The 14,427-nt window shown below is 39.2% G+C and overlaps 1 long non-coding RNA gene across 1 annotated transcript in view; it reads right to left on the bottom strand.

The window, feature by feature from the left end:
• Positions 1-13,294: 13,294 nt before the first annotated feature.
• LOC135296762 (uncharacterized) overlaps positions 13,295-14,427 on the bottom strand; it is a 30,133-nt gene continuing 29,000 nt past the window's right edge. Inside the window, exons 2-4 of the long non-coding RNA XR_010358768.1 lie at positions 14,287-14,427; positions 13,789-13,936; positions 13,295-13,535 (exon numbers count right to left, since the gene is read on the bottom strand). This is a non-coding gene — a long non-coding RNA (uncharacterized LOC135296762). The remainder of the gene's footprint in view (positions 13,536-13,788; positions 13,937-14,286) is intronic.

Below are 14,427 nucleotides of genomic sequence, written 5' to 3'. Positions count from 1 at the left end.
TACCTGTGTGTTAGAGTCTGGTTCTTATTGACTGGCAACACAAAAAAAAATCAATAGTTTTCCTTAATTGAGGTTTTTTTGGGGTCAGGAAGTATGGAGACCTGATAACTTACTAAACTGTGTGCCTGGCTACCACCACCAATGCCAACAAATTAAGCACAGCCCACAGCCAGCAGCAACTCCCAGTTTGTTCCCCTTCCCTAAGTGACCATGAATTAAAATTGTGTGAAACTGGTATTCCTGAGGATGAATGTCAGCATGAGTGTTTTCCCACATTTTCCCAACAGAAGCATTTTCCAGTTTCAGTGCTCTTTGGGATTTCTGTGTGGAACAAACTTTGAATTGATATAAAACTTCACAAGTCCTAGGTTTCAGGACTGTTGTAGTGAAATCTGTGTTTTCTCTAACTCAGAGTTACTTGAGAGTCTCAGGGAATATGATAATCTCCTTTTTGGGATTAGGAGAAAGAGAAAATGAGGTTGACTGAGGTCAAACAAGAGGATCAGACAATACAGGAAGCCCCAAACTCAGGTATTTGGTGATTTGTGGAGAGTCTGATAATAACAATAATCAACACACACCCAGCCTCACAAAATAAAGTTGGATTTGGCACAGAAACCTAGCAAAGATCACAATTTGAGTGCTCTCCTCCTGGACTGCTGCAATTGCTGAAATCTCAGGTGTTGCTTGTGTTTCCTACGGCCAGGAGAAGTTGTCCTCTTGACCTTGTATGGAGGGTGCCTCTGAAGGGAATGTAGGTGTTGACTTGGTTTCAAATACGATCCTTGCAGGCCATTTCTGGGTGGTGCACACAGATGAAGCCAAGTTTGTTCTCTCCATGACTTCTATAGAAGTTGGAGGTTTCTAGAGCCATGACATCACTTTTTGGTGGGAAGGGACATCCATGTGGGATTTTATTCATGTTGATTTCTCATGTGTCCCCTGCAGCTGCAGCTCAGCCAGTGATAGCCCTGCAAAGCCTCACTATTGATTTCCCTCTCTCCAATGGTTCTCACAGTCATTAGATTAATAGTCTGCAGAGGGTTAAATAGAGGGTTAAAGTTAAATATCATATCCATTTCACTGTTTAATTGTTATGTTTTCAGGAGCCTTTTCCATTTTATTTTTCTGGCCAAATAAGTCCAATTATTTTTATTTTTTTTTGAGTCCAGATACTTAAAAGAACAGGCAAAAGCTGAGACAATGTGATTGTCAGGAGGGACATGGTAATAAAAGTAAACAATATTTACTTTTTCAGATTTTTGTTCTTTAAAAGCTTTTTTTTCTGTATGTGTGTGTGTAAATGTTAAAAAGGAGGAATAATTATGTATTTCCATATTCACAGTAGCACAGTTAACTATCCAAAAATTTTTATGTGCATATGTATGCATGTGTATAAATATATTTATATACCCATATTTACTACATACTGACTTGTGAACTTTTAATAGTATTGGTTCAGGCTATGTGGAAGTGTGTGAGGGTATGTGTATGCGTGCCCATACTGGGACATATTGAGGAACTGGGAATGTGTTAGTTGTTTTACTTGCCTGAAGCATGACTGACAGCACTGTTGTTTTTCTCACTGGTAGCAAGGTCAGCGGGCTGCATGACCAAATTAAATATACTTTGTGGGAACTGCAGCAGTTCACTTTGCAGTGAGCTGTGAGCAGAGCAGGCTTTGCCCAGAATATCCAGGGCCAGAATATTACCCTTTGTCATCAAGTGCTACTAGCTGTGTCTTCCTCTTCTCCGGCCCTGAAAATGAGAAATAGTAAATACACAGTTTGTCTGTTCTGCCTTTCACTTTCCTTCTGTGTATTAAGTAATAAATTGGCTCACTGTGACACAGAGCGGCAGAGCTTGGCTCCCACTGGGATTGCCTATCAGAACATGCTATCACACCAGAACCTTGCTATAACTTTTGGTGGGAACACCTTCAGTAGTGGTGTAAAAGCTACTGCACTATCTGCAGGTACGCCTGGAGCAGTATCTGGTGTTACCAGGTGTCTTGTTCTGTCCATTCACAAGCCCTCAGGGAGCTGGACTAATTAATGCACTGAAATATCCTCAGATTTTTATATGGTGCACTCAATGATTTTCAGTAGAGGTCAGATTTTAAATACAGGCATCGAGGACAGGGAAAGAAGCTTTTGGAGCTATGTTTGAGACTTGCAAACTTTGTCTTGGGAAAAGAGCTAATTCAATAAGGGCCCAATGCAAACTCTCTGAAATTCAGTTGAAAGGATCCCACACAATTCAGTATGCTTTGGATCTCTGCCTAGTTGCAGTGTTTCTTAAATAGCTCCAAACTTACTACAGGGACTATTTACAATTTATAAATACTGTGATTAAGTTAGTTATCTAAGGCAGCTGGCAAAATTTTAAAGGGTGACCGTATGGTTCTATTTATAAATATGGTTCTATTTATAAATAAGAAGCGATTTATTGAATTATATTACTATTTTTTTCTTTTAAGAATATCTACTTTATAAAACTCTTTAAAGCAAAAATGTCAAGACATTTGTCTTTTTTAACTAAATGAACAACAGAGAAGTTACTTACATCAGATTTTTAGAATTCTAAAGCACTCTAAAAGCAATTATTTGGAAGTGCCAAAGAAGGTGGACCTGAGTAACAAGCAATAACACTTAATTCCATCTGTTGAACATACATGTTGGACATTCATTTTCTAGAATGCCTTTCTGTAAAGAAGCTCTGATTGTAACTACTTCAAAAATAAGTTTTGACTTGAAGTTTTAAATGAAAGTTTAAATAACCAATAAAGTGAAAGCATGATGAGTATTTTATTTTCTAATATGGAAACAGATCTTCTGCAAAGACTTCTTCAGTGACAGGCTGGCTACTGCCAGTGACTATACAGTATAGCAACAAATTTTGGGCAAACATGGGGAGAAAGCTTGCTGAAATCTCTTCTTGCATGGATTTCTTTCCCAGTTTAGTAGCAGTTGTCCCTCTTGCAGTTCTTTTCTATGCGGAAAGCTTGGATGCACACTTTTGACAAGAACTCAGTCATTTCCTTTCCGGAAGCAACTTCTCTGAGTTTCATTATTATGGGAGCACTGAGCTAACAGCATCAGTAATTGCCATCAATCATTTCAGACACAGTCCATCATCAGAAAGAATTGTCCAGCAGTGTTGCTTGCATGAATTGATTTTCTTCTTCCTTTGAGATTCTTCTTGTTAGGAGAGTTGTGAAGTTTAGCATGTACTTGTGAAATGCCTTACAATTAATAGGTTAAAGGGGTTCTCTGAATTTGCATAAAGTGTTTTTTCTACTAAACATTCTGTCATTATGCTCCAGAAGTCTATAGACTGCTGTATGTGTATTCACCAATGAAATGAATATAGCAGGCAGATGCCTTGGGACAACCAGTTTTGCTTTTACACAGATAAGTATTTTTAAACCATTTATTTAAAACTTGGAAGTCTTAACCAATCAAACTTATAAAGATTCCTGAGCTAATTCCAAATATTTTATTTCTGCATATTTTGGGATGACGGGTATAATAGTCACATCTTAGTTTGGGTTTCAAAATGCAGGAGACTGCATTTTGAAACCAGACAATAACAGGAAGTACTGAGCAATCTCTGCAGAGCACAAGGCTTGCTGAGAAAGCTATCATGTATTTGCCATGGTGCCCAGAGCCCTAGCATAACCAAATGAAAAGGAAATGTAGGCAGGCCCATAAAACTAAATAGGAACTCAGTGAATTGCCACTTAAAAGCTTGGTGGCCACTGACTTCAATAAAAAGCTTAATTTTATTCTTTTTTTCCAAATTAGGTTTGTGAATGAATGAATGTGAAACTCCATGCAGGGTGTGTACTCATCCCTTATCTGCACATGCAAATTATCACTTGGACATGCATCAGTTTGGTTAGATCAGCAACATGGTTGAGCTTACCAATGAGCTTGGAGATGAGACAAATGGGTATGGAGTGTCAGGAAAGTTTCCACAGCTGCAGTACCACCCCTTTAAACAGGGAATATTGGTTTTTTGCACTTCTGCTTTGGCATGTTTTATTAAGTTTTAATAAGTTTGCTTAAATACAAAAATGTTTCACAAAAATAAGGGTTTGGTTGGCATTTATAAAGCTTGGTCTTCACTGCCTTGGAGTGGTAATGTCTAACTCGTGAATAGTGCAGGTTTCAAATCATCTGTTTGCAAGTCTGGTTACATGTATCACTACATATGGAGGGCTTTCCCCTCTCAAAATACACGTAAGAGCCTTGTTAAAAAAATAAAAGTGATTTAATGAATATGTGGTAACCATGGTAATGAAAACAAATTGGGTTTTTGCAGGTGCAACCAGTCTATTAGTGACCTAACTGATCACTTCTTCATGCAGTTATTTCCACACAAATCTGTGGCAGTTGCCTGGAAAAATTGTGCTCAGTGTGGTGCCCACGTCTTGGCAATTCCAAACTTAAGGCATCAGGAGAAGCCAAAAGTTCAGTAGGTTTCATTCAAACATTGTTATGTGTAATGAGCTTATTCCCAGTGACATAAGGAAATATGAAAACAACTTGTTACAATGTCTGTGAAAGTCCTTTCACCCAGTTGGAGTGATACTACTGTGTCACTGTGATGGTGAAGAAGAAACTGTTTTTTTGAGCAAGTTATCCCATGACTGACCAGTAGAGGTTTAGCCAGATCATCCTAGGTCCGTTCTTAGAGAATGAAATACAGAATAAATGGGTTTGTGGCTCAAAACTCTTAGCTCTTGCACTTCCTGAGAGAAATTATCATCATTTGTGTCCACTTAAACTATGCTGATATTGTTTGACCTTTTAAAAGTAAAACACCGTTTTCTTCCTTTTTTTTTTTTTAATTTTTGATATGGATACATTTGAAATGTTACTAGAAAACCATGTTTATGAAACATCTTTCAGTAAATATTTCTTGTTTAATAGGTATATTTTAACTTTTCAATGGCAAGTAAAAGTTCCTATAAAGGAACTACTTTGCCATTACCTGTTGTGTAAGTCTTGACTTCAAGTTGTGCATGTGATCCCCAGTAAAAGTGAATTAACCAAGATAAATATGTTTTTTTATAAATTATCCATAAATAGTCTCTGGTTAACTCTTTAAATGTGGAAAGGCTAGGTTTCTTAATTTTTGGTGAACAAGTTTGCATTTTAATTTTGACTTTTAGGCCAAATCCTACCCCATTATGTGCCTTCCTAATCCCTGATACATATCTGTGGTTGTTAATTGCTTCTCATTTTTGATGATATTGGCAGTAGATCCCAGTGAGAAGTTCACAAAGAACAGTGTAAACCTTATACTTGACTCCACCCGATTTTGCTCTGTTCTGTGTGCCCATTTCTTGTGGACAACGGATGGCAAACTGACAGACTTTAGCACTGATGTTCTCTCCAGAAAGAAATGGATTCTCTTTTCCCCAGAAAGAAAAAGTCTCGGTTAGGAATAATTAGCTGCCCAAATATAAAGTGGGAAGAACTAGTTGGGTGGTAGTTTCCTGCGAAAAGCTATGAGGAGCATCATATCTGAATATGATACACGCCCTAGTGCTACCAACCAAGGCAATCCTTGCATTGTTCTCATTAAACAGACCTATGGTGTGCAGCAGATACGAAATGATCCTCCTTGGTGTTGGTGAGTCTTCAAATAGAGCACGGTTTCCATGCCTGAACTTTAAGAAAGGCATGGATTAGCCAGAGAGCCTGGAAGAGGGCAAACGCCATGATCAGAGAGCTACAAAACATGATTGTGAAGAGGTTTTAATAAATTGGCTTTTTTCAGTCTATTAAGAAATTTTTGAGGATTGAGGCACACACAGCATAGTAATTTGCAAATAAATGACAGATGTGGAACAAAAAGATATGGAATGCAACTATGAAAACTTTGTGATAGTAAGGACAGCAAAGAGCTGATTGGGTAACCCACAGAGGTTTATGGCATTGCAGTTGCTGTATCTATTACACAAACCTTTTAAAGAAATGACACAGATACAGTTGGTTGTCCTTGAGGTGCAGGAAAAGGAACAGCTTCAATGCTCATTTCCACTCCTCTAATTTTTTGATTTCCCAGTCGGTTGGTATTTATTGTTGTATCAACTTAAGACAATGTTGTTTTCAGGATGGATTGAATCCTACTTTCAGTAAGAATGTTAATTAGATATGTTTGGTAGTTTTACCATATGAAAATGCATCTCAACTGCCTTGATAAATGTGACAAAGATGGCAATAAGAAAGCTGATTTGTTTGTTTGTTTGTTTATTTTTCTAATTTTTTTTCTATAATGCTGATGAATTTATTGGCTGATTACAACTGGAAACATCTTGTTTGCATTTTAACCTTTAATGATAGCATTGCAACAGCATGGTTATGCTCCTGCCTATGAGCAAGTCTGATTGACCATCAACATCTTGGAAAATTGAATGACTACTTCAAATTAATTTTAAAGCCACAGATGGTGTGTTTAGCTGCATTTTATTCGTTTGCCTATTCCCAGTGTAAAGCCAGCATCACAGGACTTGATCAGTCTCAATGATTTCTCCTTCTGTCTGAGCTCCTCATCTTCAGCTGTCAAGATCCAGCCCATTCCCCACTTAAGCTGTCAGAGCTATCGCCTATATCTGAAGGAGGAAGGATGGTGCACATGGAAGATTCTGGACAGGTTGTCTCCAAGTCCACCTTTAGGAATGTCAGTTTGTTTTATACTTACAGCATTTGGGCTTCCTCAGTAGTGTTTCCAGCAGTGAGAAAATGCAGTCTGAATAAAACCCACACAGCTGAAGGAAGAAGGCTTGGCTCTTTGTGCTACTACTACAGACAGACCCCCTTTAGTGTTTCTTTATAGCAAGGTGTGAAGATGCCTTCTACTCTGCATGCATTCTTTTGTCTTGTTAACTGGAAGGAGCTATGAGAATAACTGGACTTTTGGGCTATTTTTTGTGCTCACTGGTGATGACAATGGTTTCAATCAACTGCTTAGAAAGTTCGTAGTGTTTTCTTCACATAAATAATTCCCAGCGAATGAAGAGCACTGATACACACCTTTCCTTAAACATGTATAAGTGAACATTCCAGAGAGAGTAACATCACAAAATTTTCTCTTACTGTTGAAGGATCATCAAGTGGAGGGGTGAGTGATCATTCCTAAACAGCAAAAAGCCCAGGACCTATGATAATTAACATAGCCTTTGCATATATATCATTTCACTCTACTAGCTTCTGCAACAGGCAGACAGGATTCAATGCTAGTGCCTTCCTGCTTCGTATGCTGCAGGTCTTTTAGGTGACAAGTAAAGTCCTTCTGGGGTAAATGAGTCAGATGGTCAGTTTTTTCCAAAGAGACAGACTTGGCAGGTTTTTACTTGGTGCCTCAAGGCAGGAAGCTGGAAGAAGATATTCAGCTTTGTGAGTGTACACAGTGGGATCAGTTTTTTTTTTTATTTTAACAAAAGCTACTCTCTGATGTCTCACAATGTTACAATAAGGGTCTTTAGTTCAGATTTCTTAATTTTGGTGTGCTTGGGTTGTCAAAAGAGCATTTTAAAAACACAAGTAACTGCCACTAATTGCAGAATGAGTTCTTATTCTGGTAGGTGTCTGGAGCTTTCTCTAATTGGTCTTAGCACTCTGACAAGGGGAGCACACAGGTCTGCCTTTGATTTGAATTGGAACTGAACACTTGTATCAGTGAAAACATTTGACAAGTACAGCTGTCCTATTCAGGATTAGAAAACTGTTATGTGACAACAATGAAAATATCATTCAGAGAAGAGTTTATTTTCTGACAGTGTATGATTAGACTTCATAGAAAATAGAAACAACATCTTGAACCTTAAAGTTACCCTATTCACTTCAGTGAAGAGCTTAATTTTTACATGCCTCTTCTGACTGTGTGCCAATTAAAAACTCAAGCAAACCATACAGGACTTGTGTATTATTTTCTTGATCACACAGTTTTCTTGCTGACAGGTATGAATTTATGGCAGCAAACCTTAAGCAAAAACATGAAGGAACTGGAGGAAATGTGAGTTCAAAAACTGTTCTGATATCTGTGAAACATTTTGACAGTTTAGAAATGGGTTTTTTTCAAGTATTAATAGCTGAAATTTGGGAATTTAAGTGCTGAATTAGTAAAGCAGCAAGATAAGATGTCTGACTGTCTAGGGATCAATGGTCAAATTGAAACCAAATTACTTCTATACAGTAAAATAAAAGGTATCATTACCATTTCTTTGACTTGTGTCCTATTGCCATGGTCTGGCTGTCCCCCTATGTTTAATTTTGCTGATTTACAAAGAAGGAAATAATTTGGGTACATCTAACTGTGTAGCTGGAAAAGCTTCTGAGTTAAATTCTGATTCACATCTGGGAATTGATTGGGAGAGTTTTGGGTTATCTGAGCAAAAAGCATGCCAGGAACTGTTTTCACTTGGAATAGGGAATGAGCTCAGGGAATCTGAGCTCTGAAAAGTATTTCCTGCTATAGAGACAGCTTGAGACTTGGACTGGTCTAAGCTAAGTTCAGTGGGGAAATGGTAGGGAAAAGAGGTTCCAGACACCTGAATGAACAGGTAGTTCTTCACCCCAGTCTACTTCAAGGCTCTTCATGTTCTGGTTATTCTCACTGCAGCAGCTACTTGACTGTGGGTCCTTCTGGGCTTCACCTTTCCTAGCAGACTCAGTGTTTGGTGTAGTTATTTGCTGGAGCAGCATGGTAGAGTGCAGTGGGTGTGCTAAGGTAGAGGAGAGGTAATATCAAGATTTTGTCAAAGGTAAGATATTGTCAGAATGTTTCAGAGGTGTCAAAATAGTTTTTGGACTTATGCTTTCTCAGTGTCTGCCCTATTACAGCACAGTAGTGCTGTGAAGAGCTCTCACTGAAACTTGGTTGCATAGACAATGAGAAGCAATGCCCTCTCTCATCTCATCTTGTTTGAAGTCACAAAAGTCACACTATCTTTGGGCATATAAAGTGGTACCCACAATATTTTTCTTTTGGGGATCTTCTTAATTTTGAAAGTGTGGCCAGTCCCTAATGAATCATGACATGAGTTGGTCTCAGGATGACCTCAATGACTGAGGTTGACTCAGCAAACACAACAAACTAAGGACCCCAATAAAAGCCTAAATACTGGAGAATGACCAGGTACCCATGGTGTCCTGTACCCCACTAACACAATGCACTCCCTCTCTGTTTTCCTGGGGAAACCTCATGAGACAAGTTAGTTTCCTTCCAGCATGTTCCCAGCTCATGCATCATGGGTCTGCCACAAGTTTTCTGTGTGACACTGAGTTTATCACATGTGGCACATCTACACTCATCCTGACCTGGGTGCTGTGTCATGATGATGAAGTAGTATCATTTCTGAGGTGAGTTGCTATCTCTTCAGGGAGCTGTGCTTTGTGGGCTTTCTGGGCAAACCAGATCATCTGGAACTAGTCTGGAATTTTTATTGTACATTGTAATGTACAGTATTAGCATATCCTTGATTGCTGTGTCTCATTTATCTGTTTTAAAGTATGACTAATAATACTTAATGTCTTTTATTCATTGATTGTATTGTCTATTTGGATTTTAAGCTTTTCAGGAGAACATGGCCTTATTTTTTGTATTTGTATAGAAATATAGTTTCTAGCATGATATAAGCCAATAATATAAAATGATTATTAATACCATTATGATGACTGACTGGCTTTAAGGGATGGTGGGTCATTATTAGGAAGCTGTGAATTTCCTCAGATAGGTAAATGATTTTGCAGCAAAATTTCATTTCCTGCAAATATTAGGTTATTCTATTTTCTTTCAGGCAAAATTTAAAGTTTTAAGTGCTTACTGTCCCTCAGCTTTCCCTCCCTAATCCTTTCCTTTCTCCCTCCCCTCTTGACTCTCTTTCTCATCCTTCCCTCTTTCCCTCCAGGGTGGGATCAGACTAGCTTTTTTTGACTTGTGGATTTCCAAAGTCTCCAGGGAGATGAGGACTACAGAGGAAACTTCTCGTATATATGTGAAAATATACTTCTTGGGCACCACTCATGGGCCCCTTTGGAGTATGATGTTGATCCCTAGGAGTCCATAGATCAAAAGTTGAAAAGCCTTCACTTAGACAATTATCACAAACACTGATGATTGGAATGTCTATTTTTTGGTGAAAGAACCTCTCAAACTTTGTGGAGGTTCATCTGTGTGCATGTATGGGTAAGTGTATTTCTGGGACTTGTGAACTCATATTTTTCCTTCACAGAAATTGCAGGATCTTTATTTTATTGTTAGAGTATATTATACCTCTTGGTATTATTGCTTTAGGTGTTCACTGGATAATAAAGAAGAAATTGAAAGTTCTTATTCAAGACCTCCTTATGGCTCAGACTTTTAACCCTGAATCTCTGGATTCAGAGCATGATTACTGTCATTATAAGACAGGTGATAGCAACCTATGAAAATTTTTCTGAGGGATGAGTGGTAACAGAAATAAAAACTCTTTCTTTACTAGCAGTTCTGGATATCTAGCGATGTAATCTTTATCTATTCAGCCTTTAGGTGGGAGGGATGGGATGAGATTTGACTGAGTGGCAGTGCTAACTTCATTATCTTCGAATATTATGCCATGTTTTTCTGATCACTTATGAAATATATCAAGTGTTGAAGAAATGTATTCAAATGTCATTGGAAAAAAGTCTGGAACAACTCTGCCAGACTCATGTTTTCCCCTCTTCTGTTTTGTTAGCACAATCTAATGGAACTACAGCACTTTCCATCTGAAGAAGTCACATATGTGTGACATAAATTACCTCTGTGGAGTTTCTTTGTTGAGTGACTCTGTAGCTGTTAACCTTTCTTTTCTTCATAGAATCATAGAATTATCTAGGTTGGAAAAGACCTCTGAGATCATTGAATCCAACTGTTAACCCAGCACTCCAAGTCCCCTACTAAACTGGATCTGTAAGGACCATGTCTACGTGTCTTTTAAATAACTCCAGGGACGAGGACTCTCAACTGCTTCCCCTGGGATCCTGTTCCAATGCTTATCCCTTTCTGTGAAGAAATTTTACCTAATATCCAACCTGAACCTTACCTGGCAAAACTTGAAAGTCATTTCCTCTTGTCCTTTATCTTGTTATTTGGGAGAAGAGACTGACCCCACCTGGCTACAACCTCCTTTCAGGTAGCTGTAGAGAGTGATAGGGTCTCCACTGAGTGTTCTTTTTTACCAGGCTAAACAACCCCAGCTCTTCAAAAGACTTGTGCTACAGTCCTTCCACCTGCTTTGTTGCCCTCACTTGACACTCACAATGTCTTTTTTTTTAGTGAGGGTCCCAAAACTAAACGCAGGATTGAAGGTGTGGCCTCACCCACCGGGCAGCTTTCCAGCCACTCCAAACTTGTGGTGTTGCATGGGGTTGTGACCCAAGAACTCAGCATTTCATGTTGTTGAACCTCATATAGCTGGGCTCAGCTCATCAATCCAGCCTGTCCCGATCCTTCTGTAGAGCCTTCCCATCCTCCAGAGGATTAACACTCCTGCTCAATTTATGTCATCTGCAAACTTACTGAAGATTTAATAGTTTGTTTTTTTTTATTACAGTAGCATGATTAAGTTCCAGTTTGAACTTTGGCCTTTTTAATTTTCTCCCTGAATAACTTCATAACATCCTTTCAGTCCTCCTGAGTTGCCCGCCCCTTCTTCCAAAGGTCATAAACTCTTTCTTTTCCCCCTGAGTTCCAGCTAAAGCTCTCTTTACAGGCAGGTCATTCTTTTCCCTCAAGTTGTCTACAGTACCTTGAGGACATTTCTTTTGATTTCCTTTCTTGAAAAATATCCACCATTCCTAGACTACTTTGCCTCAGGACTATCACCCAAGGGGCTCTCTCATCCAGCCTCCTAGACAGGCCAAAGTCTGCCTTCCAGAAATCCGAGGGAGCAGTTCTGCTAATGCCCTCCTTATTTGTGAAAGAAACAAAAACTTTGATAATTTTGTCCAAGATGGCCACCAACTTCTCTATGCAAAAACAGCCCGTCAGTGGGAAGCCATGCCTAGTTGGCTCCCACACCAGCTGTGTCAGGAAGTTTTCTTCCACACTCCAGGAACCTCCTAGACTGTATCCTCTCCACTGTACTGTGTTTGCAGTGGACACGCAGTAATTGATGTCCTCCACAGGATCAAGAGCTAGCAATTGTGAGACTTCTCCCTGCTACTCACGGAATACTTCACTACCTCTTCATCTGGGCTGGGTGGTCTGTTACAGACTCCCACCAGGATGTCTGCCTTTTTGGGCTTCCTCCTGATTCTTCACCCACAGGCACATTCCCTGTTGTCACCGTCACTAAGCTCTAGACAATCAAAACTGTCCTTAACATACAGGGCTGCTCCGTCACCTCCCCTTCCTTGCCTACACTTCTGAAGAGTTTATTCATTCACTGCAGCACTCCAGACGTGCAAGTGAACCCACCATGTCTCCACAATGGCAGCTGTGTCACACTTGTCCCGATAGGTGTGCAATGACTTCCAGCTCCTGTTTGCTGCCCATGCTATGTGCACTGTTGTAGATGCCTTGCAGTTGGACTATTCCTTCCAGTACCTTTTAGAGGACCTTGGTAGCACACTGTCCCTCAAACATTGATGTGCTGACCCCTGGCTTATCTCTAGTGAGCCTGGTTTTATCCTTTTCCCCCTTCAAATCTAGTTTCAAGCCCTTCCAATGAGTCTTGCTAACTCCTGAATGAGAAGCATTGTTTAATATATTTAATTTCTCTCTCTTTTGTTAGCACAGGAGAGTCAGGGGGATGGCTGCTTTGTCTGACCTCTTCTCCATGGGAATAGTAACTATAATGGGTTTAATTAACTATGTGGTATTGACGTAATTAGTTATCCCAATGATTATACTTCTTTAATAAAAGCACTTAATTTAGGATGCATTTCTCTTCTGCATGTGCAGAGCCCTACACCTATATTTCATAACTGTCTAGACATCAGAACTCTGTGCATATTTTAGCATCTGCCCTTGAGAGAGAGGTTATCTTGCATGGCTTAAGATAATTGGGAAGAAATTATTTTGCCCCCTGGTTTCAGACTCACTTGCCTACTGAGAGTAATAGAGATGGGCAGAGGAACAGTAGGTCAGTGTGGGGAATCCAGAATTGGGAGAGGGGAAGGGCTGGGTTTGGAAACTGAATGCCCAAGCACTGACTTTTTCCAACTTTTCCAGTCTAGAGTCAGTAACACTGAAGGGAATGGAGAAAGCTTAACTTGTAGGCAAAGTAAATGCTATATATCTGGTTTATTTATATGTATTTATGTACATAGAACTATTACTGTAGGTGTTTATGACATAAACCTACCTCCATTGTGCTAAATTTACATATGCCAAGCCTCAGTAACTCTGTTATTGCTATCACACAGCCAAATCAACAATAAGATATGAATCTTAGTTTTAGTTTGGTTTTGCCTTTTATTGGCTTTTTTTGTTTTTGTTTTCCTGGGAAGTCACTGTTCTTTGTGTTTCATCCCTCTGGCTAATCTTGAAGAGCAATGCTACAAGGAGGAGAGATTACCATAAGAAAATGTCATTTTGTATCACATGAATACTGAAAGAAAAAAAAAAAAACAAACACAACTCAAAGGTAAAAGGTCTAAGGGAGGAGATTAATTCACTGTTCATGAATCAATCTATCACAAAATGCTATGAGAGCACTCCTTTAGCTTACATCTCAGTTCATAGCTGGGGGGAGGGATTCCTATCTGATAAAATATACTCAAAGATTAATGCATTCTGCACACAGCCTACTTCATAGGTAGGAGGTGTTATTCCTGTTGCTGTTGCTGTGTTTTAGCTAACATTTTAAAAGTTTTTTTCTTCTCTCTCTCCCTATCTGCTCTTCATCTCTTTAGTTTACAAAACTGTGCTGCAGTCCCTTCAGTCTTTCTTCCTTTCCCTGTTGAGAGAGACAGACTGAAATCACTGCAGGCATTTGAAGTGAAGCTTCATGCAGCACAGGAGTGAACTCCGTGGGTCATTTTAACAGCCAAAGACATAAACAAGCTCTCAAGAAATGGGGAGAGTCAAGCAAATGGGGAAGAACTGGTTGTGAGACCTGCAAACATGGCTTGTTCTCTAATCATAAGGAATGCTCCACTGAAGCCTCCATCCCTCATTAAATCAATAAAATCATGTGTCCTTTATTTTAATCCTGTATTCAAGAACCAAGGATAGAGACGGAGGCTTTTCATTTCATTGTTTCTAAAAAATCACTGGGATTATATTGACAAAGGTTGATTCTTTTACCTTGGTGTTTCAGAAAAATGTCAGTATGGAGGCAGGTGCTGGGCATTCAGCCACTTCTTTCAAAAGCAGGAAAGGGGTTCTGTGACAGCTCATTGCAAATACTGTAGCTTTCTGAGACATTTTGTTTGGTTTGATGTTGTG

The sequence above is a fragment of the Passer domesticus genome, chromosome 3, assembly GCF_036417665.1.
Source record: "Passer domesticus isolate bPasDom1 chromosome 3, bPasDom1.hap1, whole genome shotgun sequence".
Lineage (NCBI taxonomy): Eukaryota > Metazoa > Chordata > Aves > Passeriformes > Passeridae > Passer > Passer domesticus.
Note: the sequence above shows the minus strand (reverse complement) of the source record. Positions and strands in the feature narration are given on the sequence as shown.